This window comes from Peromyscus maniculatus, chromosome 1 (genome assembly GCF_049852395.1).
Source record: "Peromyscus maniculatus bairdii isolate BWxNUB_F1_BW_parent chromosome 1, HU_Pman_BW_mat_3.1, whole genome shotgun sequence".
In the NCBI taxonomy this organism is placed as follows: Eukaryota; Metazoa; Chordata; class Mammalia; order Rodentia; family Cricetidae; genus Peromyscus; species Peromyscus maniculatus.
The window spans coordinates 140,480,415-140,498,301 of record NC_134852.1 but is presented as its reverse complement, the minus strand read 5'-3'; positions in this window follow the sequence as shown (position 1 = coordinate 140,498,301).

The following is a 17,887-nucleotide window of genomic DNA, read 5'->3' as shown; positions in this document are numbered from 1 at the left end:
GAATAGGCAGATAGGGAAGTGTTCTGGGGGTCTGGCCTTGCACAAAACAGGGAAGAGAAGGTGGGGGCCCCCAGGGGATGGTGTGTGGATGGTTGCCTGTGTGAAGCGTGCTCATGGGGAGGATGGGGCTTGTGGTAACACCATCCTACTCAAAAGTGCTCTACCATCTCTCTGGAGTCTTGGAGCTAGATGCAAAATGAAAAATAAAAGGAATGATAACAAAATCAAACAGTCACAGTAGACTAGGGAAGGGCCATAGAGAGTCATCGTATCCAGGTAGCCAATGGTCAACTGGGGTTTGGCCATCTGGATGTTGCTTATGGATATCTGAGCTGGAGTCGGGGGATATGTGGCAGTTTGAAGGATGCCAATGAAGAGTTGAAAAATTAAAAGACATTCCATCTCTAAGTGCTAGGCCCAGATTTATTACAGTGAGGCAGAGGGAAGAGTCACTTGGCCCTCCAGGAAAGGAGAGTACAGAAGAATTCCACCACTCCCTGTTTACCTTTCTTCTCAGTCATCCCCGCCCCCACCCCTCACTTTCTTCCAAAGCTAGTTTTTGCGGACATCTCTGGACCGAAGCTGGTTATATTATATGCTGGCTTCAAGTGAGTGAAATACACAATTTATTATTGTGATTGATAGCTTCTAAATATTTAGACTCATGGGGTTGGGGGGGGGTGTGTGGCTCAAGGGTAGACCTTTAGCATGTGGGAGGCACTGTGTATGATCCCAGTACTGCAAAATATTTAGACTTATGGCATATGAGCCTCTATTTTACCTTTGTTCTAGGCCACACAAATGTTAGTCATGGCTACTTGACCTCCAAAGAGATTTGTAGAAAGATCCTTTGAAAATAGCCCTAGTCTCCCACAGGGAAGAACACCCTCCCCCTCCCCCTACAACCTCATGCCTCTCTGGTTCACTCCTGGGTGTAGTTTCCTCTATCCCTGTATATCCTTACTCCCTAGGGGTTGCTCTCTGAATTGAGTGTAGGAAATTGGGAGTGTATGTGGAGAAACTCCACTTATATCATGGGAACATTCAGAGGAATGGGAAGCATTCTAAATTCAAACATACCCCAGCTCCACCAAAGCGTAAAAGGACAGATAAATTTATTCCCAGTCCTTCATTCTGTGAGGTGGTCCATGTGGTGGGGAACAGCTCCCCGCTAAGATCTTGTGTGGGATTCAGGCCTGTCAACAGCCACATGGGTGGGGCTTGAGGTAGGCTCTTCCTCCAGACTTTCACAGGGACAGAAACTTCAGGAGAGACCTTGCCCCAAGATCCCCCTCTGCACCCCCGTTCTAAGCTGTTTCCAGCTCCTGGTCTAGGGAAATTGAATATTAAAGTGATGTTTACTGCTTTAACCTGCCAAGATTTGGGACAGTGTGATAGCTCACATGCTAACTGACTACTGTTTTCAGCCCGCTCTTGATCTTCTCTTTAATGCCTGTAATGGCTAATCAGGACTACAGCTGCTGGAAGCATCAGCCTTAGACCCAGGCAAGACCTGCCCTGCGCTTTCCTGTGTCACTCTGGCATCTCTCTCCTGGACTAAGGACTACACAGCCTGTGTTGCCCGACGTCTCCCACAGGACATTGACTCACCCCACTGGGATCTCTGCCAGTAGGTCCCCAAACTGCTTCTAGGACTTGGACCTGGAGGGCCCCCTCAACTCCTGATGGTGCTGTGGCTTGAGCAGATGTGAGATGCCTAGGCTGGAAGATGAATGTGTGTGTTCCCAGGGGCCACTAAGGCATACAGAGTGATATGAGGGAGACGTAGGTTGGGCTGCAGGTTAGGGCTGGCTCTTCCTGGACAGTCTGGTCCTCCAAGTCACTCTAGAGGGAGGGCTGACAGATTTTACTTAACTTGTTACCTTGCTTTTATGTATTTAGATGCTATTCCGTTGGTTAAGTGCTTGCCTAGCATGCAGGAAGCCTTGAGTTCAACCCCAGCACCCTGTAAACTGGGTTTGCTGGTGCATACCTATAATCTCAGTGCTTTGGAGGTGGAGATGGGAGAAGAATTTCAAGGCCATCCCTGGCTAGACAGTGAATTTGGGGCCACCTCTGATACACTAGATTGCATCAGAAAGACTTTTTTTTTTAGACTTGCTATATAGTGTCTGCCATGTTCTGTTAGTCAATAAATATCAGAGTTGGTTCTTGCCATCTGAGCTTCAAAGGGATTTGAAGAAAAGCTTTTTTTAAAGAGCTAGTCTCTCTGTAGGCAAGAAACACCTTTCTAGGCCTGTTTACTGTAGGTTTTTGTTTTAGATCTTTCTCTCTCCCTACTTAAGTCAATAGATACATTGTTATTATCTGTCTACCAGCCACCTACCACCTATTTTTCTATGTACTTGTTGATCGATCATATCCATTTATTATCTCTCCCTCCCTCCATTCAAATCTACCTTGCTCTTTTAGGAAATTTCTTTTCTTCAGAGAAATTCACTCTGCCTCCCACCCTTAGAGACACCTCATCGAATTCCAATTCCTTTGGGTGTTTTTCTTAGTAACTGTGAGTTGGGTAGCCCAAGCTGTTAGACGCCCTAGTGAGTCTGCAGGTTATTGGATTTCTGAACTTGGTATCAGTGCAGTTCCCAATCAGAAGAAAACATCTAACTCCATCGTTTCTCATGCTAGAAAAACCTCTCTGTCCCCAACCTGCTGGTTTGCTGTGTTGTGTTAAGAGTGTCTGTTTCTCAGTCCGGGAGCTGACACACTTTAGTGGTAGAAGAAGAGATAGGCATGGATCTATATTTCTCTTTATATTTGACTTATGGAACTCTAGGTCTGAAGTATTTGGGGCATTTTAACCAGTGGTGGAAGATTCAGAAAGGGAATCATTTTCTGTTCTAAATGAAATTGGGACCCTAAACATAAGCTATATTACATTTGAAAAGGGCCTCTAGGTTTAGTGTGCTCCCAGGAATCTTATCAAATTCTCGTCTTCTAATGAAATCCAAAAGGCTGGCTGGCCATTAGCAAAATCAGTGACCATTAAACAATGCTCAGGTTACCCGACCCCTATCTTTCTTTCCCTAAAGCATGCCATAGAACTGTTTCAGTAAATATGATACCGGAAAGCAATTTTCAAGTTATTTCCTGGTATCTAAAAGCATTTAATAATCTGCAAACTCAAGAGTAGCTTTGTCCGTGTGTCTGTGTCCATGTGTCTGTGCTGGTGCACATGTGCACATACGTATTAATTTTTTTCTTTGATATTTTTTCCCTCTGAAGTTGTCTGACATGCCTCCTGGCTGGGCCCAAATGGCTTGTCTGTGAGAAACACTGGCTTCTCAGAAGTTTCAAGCGTGAGGGGAACGTTCCAAGTTATCAGTGTAACTCTGAAAGACACGGTTATTCAATCCCAACTCATAGAACTCAGGCCATCAAGCCCCTCCTCCTCCTCTGCCAGCAAAGTAATTGCTACCACATTTAACTCGACGACTGTGGTACCATTTCCCTGCAATTGTGGTTAACTAAGGAGAAATCTTGAAACACATAAACCTTGGTTTCAGTGAGACATGTATGTACGTCGCTGTAATATGAGCGCTTGACATTACAATGGTATCCTTTTAGTGAGCCAGGCTGTCCAAGGCTCCTTGGAATGGTTCTTGAAAGACCTTGGCAGTGTTTCCAATTTTTTTTTTAAGGGATGGGAGTACAGATTAGAAGGAGAATAGGGCAAACAGCAGGTGGGGGTGAGTTCTTCTTCTTCTTCTTCTTCTTCTTCTTCTTCTTCTTATTATTATTATTATTATTATTATTATTATTATTATTATTTTGGTCAGGAATCTGCCGTTATTCAGTGGAAGCCGTTCAAGCCCATTTTTAGGCAGGGGCCTTAGAGTCTGACCACATTTGAAACACTAGCCCCGTAACTGTTGAAATTTGTTGGATGGGCTTCCAAGGGGAACGTGTCCAAAGCGTGGGCAACCGACGACAATCAGTGCTTTGAGATCAAAGCAGCCATACTTTATCTGTTGACACCTGAGAACATTATCAGAGGGGACATTGAGCTATCAGCAGCAGATGGGAAGGAATTATTTGCTGGAGATGTAGGGAATTATTGGAGGCTAACAAAAACAAACTTTTTTTTTTTTAATCTCATTTTATACCTGGCTTCCGATAGCTTCAGTTTGACCTCTCCTATGGCAGCCATGTTGGGTTTCTAGTGACAATCAGGGCTTTGATTTGTCTTCTGTGTAGTGCAGTTGTGTTTCCTCTGGTGGGAGCTAATGGGGCAGCCACTTCCACATTCATTTTGCTCCTCATTTGAATTTCCAAAAGAACCATAACGTTCAGGAAATAAACAGACACCACAGGGAGTATTTCTGCTCCAGCAGACACATGCAGGACGCATGCAGGACACCACTCCACGTGCTCATATTTTTCTTTTGGGAATTTGGAAAGCACAGTAATCGTGGTTGAGCTGTCTGCATGTCTCAGAGCTTCCCAGTGAACATGTGGGAGTCTCAGTAGTGCCAGATTAAGGTGGACTAAGTGTTGTCTTCCTTTTAAATGTGCAGAGTAGGCAATGGGAATGGTCAGAAAGTGAGACACCAGCACCGAGCCCAGAGCGGTTTCTGAGTCCCGGGTTGCAAAGCTGTCCTTGATTGTCTTGTCTGCAAGTATTTACTAACCTACCTCCTAGGATGAGCAAAGGAGCCATGTTTCCAGATTTTCAAGCTTCACGTCCTAGTTGAGGGGATAAACTTCAAACAAATAATCATGCCAACATTTCATTTTAGACTTGGGAAACTGCTCTGAAAATTAAGCCTAAGATGCGCCATGGGAACAGAACAAAGGAACCACACTTAGATCGCCAGGTTGGGAAATATGTAGGGAGCCCCATTCCTTGTCCCTGGAAGTGATATTTAAATCGATTCCTGAAGACAAAGTGGATTAAAGCAAAGGGAGGGAAGGATGCGTGCGTAGTCTATGATCTAGAAATGAGCCTGACCTGCTGAAGGTCTTGATTTCAGCCAGGACCAGAGGTGGAAAGAGAGATGGTGGGCAAGCCAGAGTAGGGCTGGGCCAGGAGATGAGGTTAGTTATGACGACATTTCCAACTCTTCATGAGAAAGAGGAGGGACTCCTTTCAGTTTAGGTGAAGGTTTTGACTCCACTTTGGAAAATCAAATATCCTAAAGGCAATTTAATAAAGAACCCAAACAGGAGTTCCAAGCCTCCTGCTGATATAAATCACTTTGCCAAGTGTGTGTGTGTGTGTGTGTGTGTGTGTGTGTGTGTGTGTGTGTGTGTGTGTGTGTGGCGGGGGGGAGGGGGCTTCTGCCTCACTGTCACACCAGTCCTGTGTCTGCCACTGACTGTGCTGGAGAGGCAGAAGAACCAGACATGTTGGAGTTGGTTTTCTGGGAAGAGTTACAGCAGACCTACTTCAGTTTGGTTTGTCTGTACTTCCTAACATCAGTAAGATGTCTGCCGTGTTGACACAGCTCAATGAATCCCTTCAGTCACACAGATTTAAGTATCTTGTCTCACTCAGACCCTAGAGCTACATGCCTTTTCTTGAGACTTTGAGGCTGAATCCTTCACTGAGCCCCTTACCAAAGATCAAAATGAGAAATCAGGGATTACATCTGGCTCCATGTGCCTCAATTCCAACATTTTGGCCAGATCTTGGCTAGATTACAGAGGGAGGAGACTTATCGGGAAATGAAGAGGAAAGTAGAAGCTTGACTTTGGTACCCTTTCCTTCTGTGGGAATGATGGATTTTCTTTTATTGAGAAAAAGGATTGACTTTGCAGTTGTAATGAACAGACCTCTGTGGTTGAGAATCTCCAACTGTCGCTGAGCAACTTGGATGGAGGAGGGAGGAAATGCTTAGAAGCTGTGATTTGTTGGTTTTACCCAATCTATTGACTTTTAATCCTAAAAGACAAAGATGGAAAAAATCAGAAGATTATTTTTGGAAAGAGACTATTCAATGATTATGCTATTCTTAAGTGCCCTTTGTTAATATAGCATTTACACATACTTTTAAAGAAGAAAGTAGGTTAAGAGTACTTAAATTTGGACTGGAGAGATGATTAGGCAGTTAAGAGCACTAGCTACTCTTCCAGAAGACCCAGAATTGATTCTTAGGACCCACATGACATCACACAGCAACTTCAGGGGGATCCAATGCCCTCTTCTGGCCTCCATGGGCGTCAGGCATGCTCATGGTGCACAGACATCCATGTTGGCAAAACACCTATACATATAAAATAAATAAAATAAAGGAGTAAATATTCATGATGCTTTATGTTTTAATTGAATATTGTGAGCATTGCTTCTTTTCTAAGAACTAAGAATCTTTTAAATGCTACAGAGTGCTCAATCCAGAGGGTTCGCCACTTTCAAGGTGTTTGCACTTTTGCTGATGTGACTCATCGTGGGTAAAGCAGGTTGGAATGTAAGCTTTGCATCTACCTATCATTTCATATGGTGATAGATTGTGTACCCTAATACAATTTGCTTGAAGATCAGAGGACAGAACAAGTCACTAGATTAAACATAGATGCCAGGAAGTGGTGGCACATGCTTTAATCCTAGCATTTGGGAGGCAGAGATCCATCTGGATCTCTGTGTGTTCAAAGTCACTCTGGACTACATGAGATTTATTCAGTCTAGGAGAGAAAAGGGAACCAGGCAGTGGTGGCACACACCTTTAATCCCAGTATTTGGAAGGTACACATGCCATTAATCCCAGCACTAGGAAGGAAGCGATGGCTGGGCAGAGAAAAGTATATAAGGCATGGGGAGATAGGAACTAAAAGACTTTTTTGGTTGGAGCCTTTTGGGTAAGGACTCAGAGGATTTTAATCAGAGGATTCATGGAGTTGGTGAGGTGAGACGTGGCAGTGGCTTGTTCCTTTGTCTCTCTGATCTTTAGCTTTGGGTTTTTATTAAAAGATCATTTAAGATTTGAGCTACAATTTCATATGCATGTGTTCCTATGTGAGTAGTTACCCACATTATAAACAGGCTTCAGGCCTCCAGCATTAAATTGCTGGGGTCTAAGTTTCACTCACTACTTCTTAGGTGATTTTTCCTATATGTGAGCTTGATTGTCCCTGTCATAATTTCCTAAACCAATAATGTCCCCAAAACATGAACTACTAGATCCTATAAATACAAATATGATTCCCCCACACAATGGAATACTATTCAGCCACAAAAAGGCAGGTGAATTTGGAAGTATTGTGCTAAGTGAAACAAATCAGGTCAAATGGCTCCTATATTGTATTATCCCATTCATTTGAACTAGCCCAAAGAGGTATATAAAGAATTAGAAAATAGACCAGTAGTATACAACGACAGAACAGTAGGTATGTACCAAATGCCACTGAATTCAGTGATTTAAATTGATTAAAATAATAAACATGATGTTTTGGAATTTTACATCAATGAAAAAGAGCACAAAAACCAAAACAAACCAAAGCCACCAAGACAAGACAAAACAAAAATGATGATAGTCTTTTATATGACTGCTGAGGGAACCAGAGAGGAGTATTATGGGGCTCACGGGCATCCTGTCCATCTGTGTCAGCATATTTGGTCAAGACTATTAAAGAAGGGCATGTTCCTTTTGGAAATGAGAAACTATCAACACACTGGTTCTAGCAGATAACAGCCACTTATCAGGTATCTAGATGACAGCTACTGGGTAAATTAGTGCTAACACACTTCTCCTAGAATTTCACTTTCCCCAAAGAGACTTCCTGACAGAGCCAGATCAAGGTTTTTCAAAATATATTTTTAAAAACAGTGAGAAGTGCCTTTACTGTGCTATGGCCAAGGGGTGTTGTTTAACAAGATGACTTCTCCCAGGGTCCATGCTGTGGTCTATTTGCTGTTGCCAGAAGTTCATCTTTATTTAAAAAAAAAACAAAAAAACAAAAACAAAAACCAAAAACCAACAACCAACAACCAAAAACTTGTCTTGTTCTTTAATTTCCCATCTCACGAAGGCATGAATTATTGGCTATAATGTTGGCATGAGAAAGTTTCTGGGCATTAAAACCCAAATGTGCACTACTGCTCAGCTCACCTGGCCTCAATTTCCAGGAGCGAGGTCTATCCACACATCTCCGTAAGGGCTGCCAATAGCTTACTCATTGGAAATATCCTAATTATGGGGATGTGGCATTAATCCCCTTTCTCTTACTATCTCTAAGATTTAAGATGTCTTAAATGACACTTTTGGCTTGGATTATGCATTAGAATCAGGGTTTCTGCATGTTCAAAGTTACTGACATAAAAGAGAAAGACTGTTGCCTAGAAAAGTGTTGGAGCAAAGAAAAGCACCTCTAGAAAATTCCATTAGAGGTAGCGATGGTGGAAATGAAATTTCCATTAGTCTTATTAACAAAACCTAGGGGACCTTTGAAGGGCATTTTAATAGACAAATCTGCTTCAAGAGACTAAGAATTAAGCCACAAAGGTGAAAAAATGAACTCCCTCGCCTTTACGGTTACTGCATCTGTGATGGAGGAGAATTTGTGTTGAAGAGCAGCCCTTGGCAAACAATGAGTCATTTGTTTGCTCATTCATTCATTTGTTCATTCATTCATTCATTCATTCATTCATTCAGTAAGCATTACTGTGCAAGGCCCCACCTCTGTATTCTGTCCCCACAAAGGCTGGATGACACTTTATGACATGGGGTCATTACTGAGGACTCAGGGATCATAGGTCAGTGGTGTACACACAAAACAAATAGGATGCACACTATACTTAGCAACAAGCGCTACCTACAGATATGTTTGAGCGCCAGAAAGGTCGGAGAAGACAGAGAAAATGATTGTGCACTTGACCCTCGAAAGGTAGGCGGTTGGCTCTGTATTAGGCAGAGATGGGGGAGGTGCACCCTGTCCCCATCAGGGAAAACACTGAAGTATTCAAAAAACAGTGAGTCTGAACCGAGATTGGGGTCCACTGGTTGCATGCTGGCAACTATCTGAGTCCCCAAGAGTAGAGTGGGTCAGGAGACCACAGTGGTAGAGTGAGGTGGGGCAGCAAAGCAGGGGGGTGAGCTGTGAGGCAGAAACTGGAACCTGAGCGTTTCTGTGCAAGGTGGTCACTACGTGGGACACCCTGAGTCTTGCTTTTATTTTTTCCTGGGTCTCTTAAGGACACCAGCTGTCCTCCTGGTCAAGACACTTTGCTTTTTTTTTTGTCTGTCCTTCACTTCTAACAACAACAACAACAACAACAACAACAAAAATCCTTGCATAGAGGGATACAACAACAACAATAAGAAAAATCCTTTCATGGAGGGATAAATATGACACATTCTAAGAGCACTTTGAAACCTTGGACTTAAAAGGCACTTCATCTATTTAAAAATAAAACAAAGCACTTTTCATTTTATTTGTGCCTGTGATTCTGTGACTACTTGAAAGAAACCAACAATTCCCTGACAGTGGGTTCTCCAGTGTCCTGATGACTTAGCACCACACACGGGAGAGCTGCGCTGGTCCCCAGAGATGGTCTTCTTGAACCTCTTTTGCAGGGGAGGAGTGTCAGCTATATCATTCAAACTGGACAGGTGGGATGAGGCCCATGGGATTCTAGCAAGGGTTCTGGACAAAGAGCAAGAGGGATACCTGAGTGAGAAGGGTAGGAAGGAGCCTCCAGTTGCTACATCCAGAACGACTTAGGTGTTGACCTATCTGGGGTGACAGGGAGTAAAGAAATGGCAGACACCAATACAAAAAAGCTAGGACTGGACGAGCCATGTGATCTGAGGGAGACACACCGGCAGGTGGGAAACTCAGCATCCCCCCCCCCCCACTATTGATTGAGGAAGTGGGTTTATTGTATAGAGATGAATGAGGAAGAAGGTTTAGCTAATCTCAGTTGGAGGTATTTATAGGGGAGCAGTTTTAGATTGCTGTCATCAGGAGGAGCAAGCTGTGGTTGATCCTTTCTGTGTATGCCCTTTTATCTGAAAGTCAAATCTTTGTCAATGCTTGTACTTGGACCAGGGAAAGGCTTTGCCAGTTCTGTGGGCCTGGGGTGTTGGAGTCCTTCACATGGTTGTGCTATGTAAATGATACATAGTTACTCAGGACCTCATCTCCCCTCTGAACTTAGGGACACACTGAAGGCCACTTCAAGCCTAGGCCGGTAGGATAATTGGTCCCATAGGCAGCAATAGGACGATGACGGAAGTGGGCGGCTGTCTGTCATACTCTTTGCTGTTGCCTAGGATGACCTCAGGTCTTCCAAGGCAGCAAAGAAAAAGGGTCACTAAGTATCAATGAGTGGCAAGAAAAGACCTGAATGTAGAGTTTAGTGCTTCCTTGATGCTATGGACCTCCTGGTAGGTTTGTTTCAAAAATTCCCATTTGCTATCTGTGAGTCAATCCATCCACCTACCCCTATCCATCTCTGAACACTGTATATCATCATGGCCTCCCCAAATGAAAGCATCATGGGATACTGTCTGGTTTCTTCCTCTTACCTATAGTCCAACATGTCCTCTAGACTAAAACATTCCTGAGGGTTCTTATTTACTCTGTATGTCCAATACCTTGGAAACTGTCTGGAACATAGTAAGTGTCAGATAAATACTCATCAGTCTCTTAAATTGGTATCATTTTCTAAGTCCTTCATTGAGCATTATGTCCTCCTGTGTTCTAGGCTTTGTGCTAGGTTCTGTCGATACAAAAGTGAATAAGATGTTTCTGGGAGACAGTAACTGATATTGAGGAACAGGTGAAACAACATAAAAAAGCACACCCAAAGCTGAATATGGTGGTGGTGTATGCCTGGAATCCCAGCATTCGGGGAGGAGAGGCAGGATTGCGGTTCAAGACCAGTGTGGGCTACCTGGTGCATCTCTGTCCCTGTCTGTCTGTCTCTGTCTCTGTAGTCTCTGTCTCTGTCTCTGTCTCTCTCACACACACACAAACACCCCCCCCCCCAAACCAACCTTATACATTTTGTAAAAGATGACATAGATAGAAGAGAAGGAGGAACTGTGTTTATCACATACCCACTGGGCACTAATTGTTTTTTTTTTGTTTGTTTGTTTGTTTTTTTGGTTTTTCGAGACAGGGTTTCTCTGCATAGCTTTGCGCCTTTCCTGGAGCTCACTTGGTAGTCCAGGCTGGCCTCGAACTCAGAGATCCGCCTGGCTCTGCTTCCCAAGTGCTGGGATTAAAGGCGTGCGCCACCACCGCCCGGCTTCTAATTGTTATCTTCCATGTGGATTTTTTTTTTTTTTGTATCTTTTTGTGAAGCATAATATCCATTTAACAAATGAAGGAACTGAGGTCAGGAGAGATAAATTAACCTGTTTTATTAGCAGAAAGAGCTGTAATGAACAGAGTGTTGCTCATTATGTGTGGGAAGAAATACAGAACTAGTCTAGAAAGATGTTCAAAGGACAGTGGACCTGAGACTTGCAGGGAAAGTCACATGGGCCTCATCCCATGGAGAGGCAGCTTGCAACAGTTCCTGTTTCTAGTGAGGACATGCCAAAGAGCAGTACCAGATCAACTGGAAAAAATCAACAAAATATGTAGGTTAGCAAATATGGCGCACAAGCCATTACACCTCGTGGTGGGGTCCAGATGCCTGTGCCTACATGTTTCACATTCTGTTTCCAGAGTGCTGTCTTCATGACATTGAGAAACGACTGACTTTTCTTTGGGTTTCTTTTTAAGGACAACAGTGTTCGCAAGGAAGGGAAGACCTGTTTGTCTTCCCAGAAATGGATTATGGTCTTAAAATTAGCAGGCTGAGTCAACATTTTCAAGTGCTGATGTCTACACTCAACAGATTAGGTTTTCCTTAAAGACATCATTATCTTTCAGAGCAAAACTGCTTCAGGCTGCTTTGGTCAGTAGCCTTCTTTTGGTATTTAGGCATAAATATATATCCAAACCATCTGCCCCCTCATCTCTAAATTATCCGGATCATTGCCCTGCTCTTAACTCCGAGTTGACAGCCCACTCTGGTGTGAGAAGAAACTAACAGTGTCATGTTCCTTTGCAGGAAACAGTTAATTCATCTCACATGGCTGAGTGGGCTTGTTGCCCCGGAAGTGGCTGCCTGGGCTACAGATAGGGTCAGCCTTAACTGTCCTGAGGGAGTGAGGACTCTGGTTTTCCCACACGCGACCCCTCCCCCACCTTGCCCCTTCTCGAGAACCTGAGATAATCAGATAATTCAAAATAAAATAAATATTTGCTTCATGGGTTCAGCTTCCATAATTCAAACACCTGCCTCACTGTAACGTTGCAATATTTAAAAATGTAGGGCTAATGTGGAAATCCTGGAGAGGCTCGAGGAAGTTATATTTTCTTGATGGTTTCCGAATTAAAAGCGACGGATCAATGAGGAATTTTTTTCTTTTTTTACAAAGGCATTGTCCTTTGGCAGACTGTGAATGGCCACCAGAGGTGCACTCCATCTTTGTGGGCTGCCTCTCAGATTCCAGCTGCATGCAAATGTTGACTCTTAGACACCCCAGGGCTGCTGGGTCTGCTCAGATTTTCTGACTGTTTCACTGAGGTGTCTCCTGGCACAGAGCCCTCCCGTCTTTGATCACCCCCACTGACTTTTCTCCTGGTGAGCCTTGTCTCTGTAACCAATTTGCAGGGACTCGTAGCTCAGTTTCAGTGGCATCCTGGCAGCTGAGGTGACACAGGCTGCTCTTGACCTGGCTCTCTCTTTACCGTCTAGTTGGTACCATTTCCTGGGCACCAGGGGTCATTCACAGGAGCCATCTCTGTCAAGGAAGATCTAGTAAAGGCTACTTGGGACTTTCACTGACTCTGGGTCACTCATCATCCCCACCCCTGGAGAATGTACCTCAGGGTGGTCTTAAGAGTTTATTCCAAATAAGGTGATGAGTTAGGCATGCTCAGGGCTATCCCAGCAAGGGGGAAAGTGTCATTGATGGGACCCACAATGGGCTCTTAGCTGACCCCTTAGTTTTCTATATAATCAGGCAATTGATAATATTCCCTTTTGTGTGGTAGGAAATTTTGTAATCTGATGTAGATGATTCTTAGCATACTCAACCTGGGATGGTGTTCCGATCATAAACATGAAATGTCAAAGATGTGTTGAATACACCTAAACAGCCCAACACCACGGCAAGACTGCACACTGCTTTCCAAAGGAGCCTTTGTGTCCTCCTGTCCCGGTGGTGCTCACTGATGGGCACCGTCATAAAGTTGGCAGGTTGAGCCTCCTAAATTGGGGACTGTGTGTTAGCATGTACATGCTTTTCTCTGTGAAACCCTTCCTTTGCAGAGAAAACAAAACAAAACAAAACAAAAACAAAAACAAAAAACAAAAACAACTTAATATTCCTTCCCAGTTTGCAACGGATGCCGGTAAGTTTTGAAGAATTAGAAACTATTTCCAATCTTAAAATGTGTAAAGACTCAATCTAACTCCCAACACGGCCCCAAACCCACCATGAAACTTCAAGAAGCTCCTTCCACAGAGACTCCTAGTCGTGACCTATGCCCCATAGAAAAGCTTATAGCTTTGCCCTGGGTTGTCTCCCATTGGCCGGTTCACTCTATTCAAAGCCCCCTTCCCCCACTCTCTTATAAACCTATAAATGACAATGGGGACAATGCTTCCCTCTCCCCTTCAGCTGCCACTGGTCTTTTTCTACCCCCAGGAGGTAAAGTGTGTCACGTTGTGTGTGTTTCTCTACCCCCACCCCCGCCCCCACCCCCACCCCAGGAGGCTGTTCAGGATAGCCTAAGGCCATAATAAAGATACCACTAATGTTTAACCCATTTGACCAAACGCGCACGTGCAAAGTCCTAGGGACACCAGAGGACTTCATTGAAAGGTCTGCTGCTGGGAAGAGGGCTTTGGGGGCATGCTGGTCCCCTTTCTTGTCTGATGTCCAGTCCTGGAGAGAAGCTGTTTGGACCATTGTGTCGGGGAACCTAAATATTCCTCCTACTGCATTATGTGGAGTGGATGCCAAGCCTTTCAGAGACCAAGAGGCCTCGAGGGGGGACTGACTGATTGGCCACTTCAGAAGAGAAGCAGGGAAGGAGCCGGCCCTGGAAACAATGGGGCCGAGGGCTTTGTAACCCTGAACCCTGTGCCCCTGTGCCCCTCGAAACTCTCCTCCTCTGACCTCTCCAAATTGGGCCAGACAATGGAGTTCTAAGAGGCCAAAATTTAAGCAGCTTCTTCCGAGGATTTTGCATTCCCACTTAAAGCCTTGTTTCCAGATGGAAGTAAGTTGTTGTGTTGACAGGGGAGACTTCTTGTAGAATAATCCAGGTTAGGCCCCATGAAATGGGCTGATGGCTTTGCCCGCAAATGGTGGTCCTGATCCCAGGGGCTTCTGATTCCTTCAGACTTTGAAATCCGTGCCTGTGCCTAGTGGCCACAGCAGGCTCTGAACGGCATCCCTTTGAAGCGGCCTGAAGCACAGATCAAAACTCCTCTCGGTCATCACTCATTCTTATGAAAGAGCTGACTCCGAGCCTCCCTTCCCCAGATAGTTGGGGAGAGCGGGGAGTCCTGTTGGGGTGTTGGCGTTTTCATTTGTGGTGAGTTAGCCCTGCTCTCTCGCATTCACTCCTGATTTGAGAAATGTGGAAAACCGAAGTGCAAGATGAATTCCACTTGTGAGTTCTACTGGTTAGCGGGTGGAAGAGCCGTGGAGGGTTAACACACAGACCTCAAGACTTTGAAGGGTTGTGCCTGCAAAAAAGGGCTGGACCACAATGGAAATTGGAAGGAGACTTATAGCCCTGTTTCTGATGTGTTTCCATAACTTTTTTTGGTTTAGGTTTAAACAGAAAACCTTGAGCAAATAGTCTTCCTGATGACGGGTACTTCCATGTCTTCTTCTTTTTTTTTTTTCCCAATCTAGAGAAGTGCCCACATTTTCCAACCTCAGAAGGATATTTCCATTCAGATCTGTTCAAAACTGGAGAGCTCCACTTGAGGACTACAAACTTCTAATCTTTACATTTCTTCTACTTGTCTGTATCAAACGTGGGAATACAGGGGGGCCGGGCAGATGGCTCCGTGGGCTAAGTGCTTACTACCCAAGTGGGGGGGGCCTGCGTTCGAATTCCCAGACCTCACAAAAAGCTGAGCACGGGGGTAGAGTGGGTCTGTGTTCCCAGTGCCCTATGACGAGATAGGAGGGCAGAGACGGAAAGACGCCTGCATCTGGGAAGCCGGAAGTCCCATATGAGGCAGCAAACAGCAAAGACCTTGTTTCAAACAAGCTGAAAGATGAGGACCAACACCCAAGGTTGTCCTCCTGCCTCCACACAAGTTCATGGTGTGTATATACTTGCATTCACACATATGTACCTGTGTACACACACATATACACAAAGATTTTTTTTTTTTAAAGTAGAAATGTAGGGCCTTTCTCGGATGGTTGCGTGCTTAATGGAATGTACAGTGTTTTGCTCTGTGCACTGTTTTGCTCTGAGTCCCTTCCCCATGCTGAACTGGTCATCTTCACTGGTGTTTCCTGTGCCTGGAGAAACCTTTCCTACCTCCTCCTTTTGTTCTCAGCTTGAATGTCGTCTTCGCCCACCCCGTCCTCCCCTGATTCCTGTGTTTGAATATATTCACCTGGTGAATATACAAGTTGGTTTTAGAGATCTCCATGGTGATGGCCCTGATTGGGGTGACCTAGAGCAAAATGTGCTAATCCCAGCCGACACGGATTTTGTGCTCCCCAGAAGCACTTATTTGTCAGTGCATGCTCACAGACTTAGGAAAGAAATTTCTCGATCCTGATAGCCCAACCCAAGTGGGACTCAGAGGATAAATCGTGTTGAAGGGCAAACCAGGCGATATATTCTGTTCCTCTCTGCCCTGATTTATTTTTAATAGACTGCTATTCTTGAGCTCTTTTCTGTTTCAACTCTTTTGTTCTCTTGATTAAAATTTGATTTAGAATTCTGCTGGCATTTCTGGAAGAAGGTGGTTGTGTTTGGGGCAAGTTTGAAAACAACCCCACTGTTGTGTTGGTTGAATGTATTTTGCTCATGGAGAGACTGAGAACAGAACACAACACCCAAACCTCCAGGCTAGGGTGGCTCTGGGTCCTGCCCTGGGCTCACCAGTCCCCCACTGGCTTAGCAGAGCTGCATTTGGGGAAAGCTTGTCTGGGCTGGAGCTGAGGACTGAGGGGGCCTTTGCCCCCCTCTGGGTCTGGCTGAGTCAGTTTTTCACGATCAGTAGCTTGAATGTTTCCCATTGAACACAGACTTGTCCCATTCCTCTCCGTGGCCTCACACCCAGTCCTCCTTAGTGTGGCGGCCATCCGCCTGGCTTCTGAGGGCATTAGAGATCCTGCAGTATGCATCTCCAAGCAGCGAGGCTATGTCATGGTAGACCACGGCACAGGCCAACATCTCACCCTTACAAAGCTTTCTTGCTAGGACAGACTGAAGCCAAACATCGCCACAGATAATTTCTGAGAAATACATGCTTTCTAGAGAGCTGTAAGGGATGATGTGAGAGATGAGAATGGGAAGGACATTGCCCAAGGTGCCCAGGGGAGGCCACTGAGAGGGAAATGGAGCTAAACCCCGTGACATCCAAGGCAGTAGCCTTCCGTACATGGGGAATAGCAAAGACAGGCGTTCTCAAGGTTACAGACGCCTCCTATGGCTGCAGCAGGAGGGGTGGAGAGAATGGACTAGAGGACAGCAGAACAATGGACTCTATTGCTGGAGCTGTGGGGGGACTCAAGGCTGGATTAGGGACTGCTGGGATCCCTCCTAAATCTGCCTTTGAGACGCTGGTGGTGCCCGCAAAGGCTGTGTTGATTCTGACCACCGAGATTTCCATGCACTGGGATCTGGAGACTTGTAGAGAGTTCTTTAGGGATGGATAGGGATCATGATGGTAATGCCAATTAGAGGCTGGAGGACGCTTCAGGAGTGGGAAGTGGTGGATCTGTTTATAGCCTTGATGGTTAGTAACGATTTCATGGTGCATTCTTTGGTGGTATTATTGGTGTTTTTAAGGGTCCTTCTGTACAGTTTAGGTTGGCTTTTAACTCCTCTGCTGTACTGGTGTTACAGGTGTACAACATGACATCTGACCATGGTATAATCTTATCCATGAACTTATTAAGTTATATGTAATATATATATATATATATATATATATATATATATATATATATGCAGTAATTTTGATGTCAATCATACTCAGTGAAGTGATTTGTTTTTCAAGTTACATGGCTTCCAGGAGGTGCCCCTGCCCTGTTTTTATTGTTTGTTTTTGTCTTTTGAGACAGGGCCTCACTTTGTAGTCCAGGCTGGCCTGGAACTCACAAGAGACTTGCCTGCCTCTGCCTCCTGAGGGCTGGCATTAAAGGTCTTTGCCATCATGCTTGGCCCTGTCCTCTCATGCCTGGTTTGCCCCTATTTTGCAAACAGAACCAAGGCTACAGTGAGGTTCAATAAATCTGCCAAAACATCACACAAGGAAGAGGCAGCCCTTGAAGCTCAGCCCCTGAGTGCCGCCTCTGAATGCTCTATCCAGTTCCCTCTGCTCCCCTGGCTTGCCTTGTGCTTTTTCACCTACGTGGGTGTGATCTGAAAGCGTGCATTGTTTCGGAATCAATAAGGGGCTGAGTGAGCATAGTACAGTGAGTGTGTGCGCTCCAAGCACCGCCTTATCATCGTGCGCTGAGCAGGACAGGTCCAAATAAAACACATTATCGAGCTCTGTTGACTTTGCCGGCCCGGCAGCTGTATTAATGGAGCTCTTTATATCCCTGCCTTTCTGTGAGCTCCCCATTTTCCTTCTTTGGGAACTTCTAAGTGAAACTCTTGTTGAGGGACAGCGAGGTGCTGGGGTTGGGCGGCTAAACAGAAACCGTTCGCT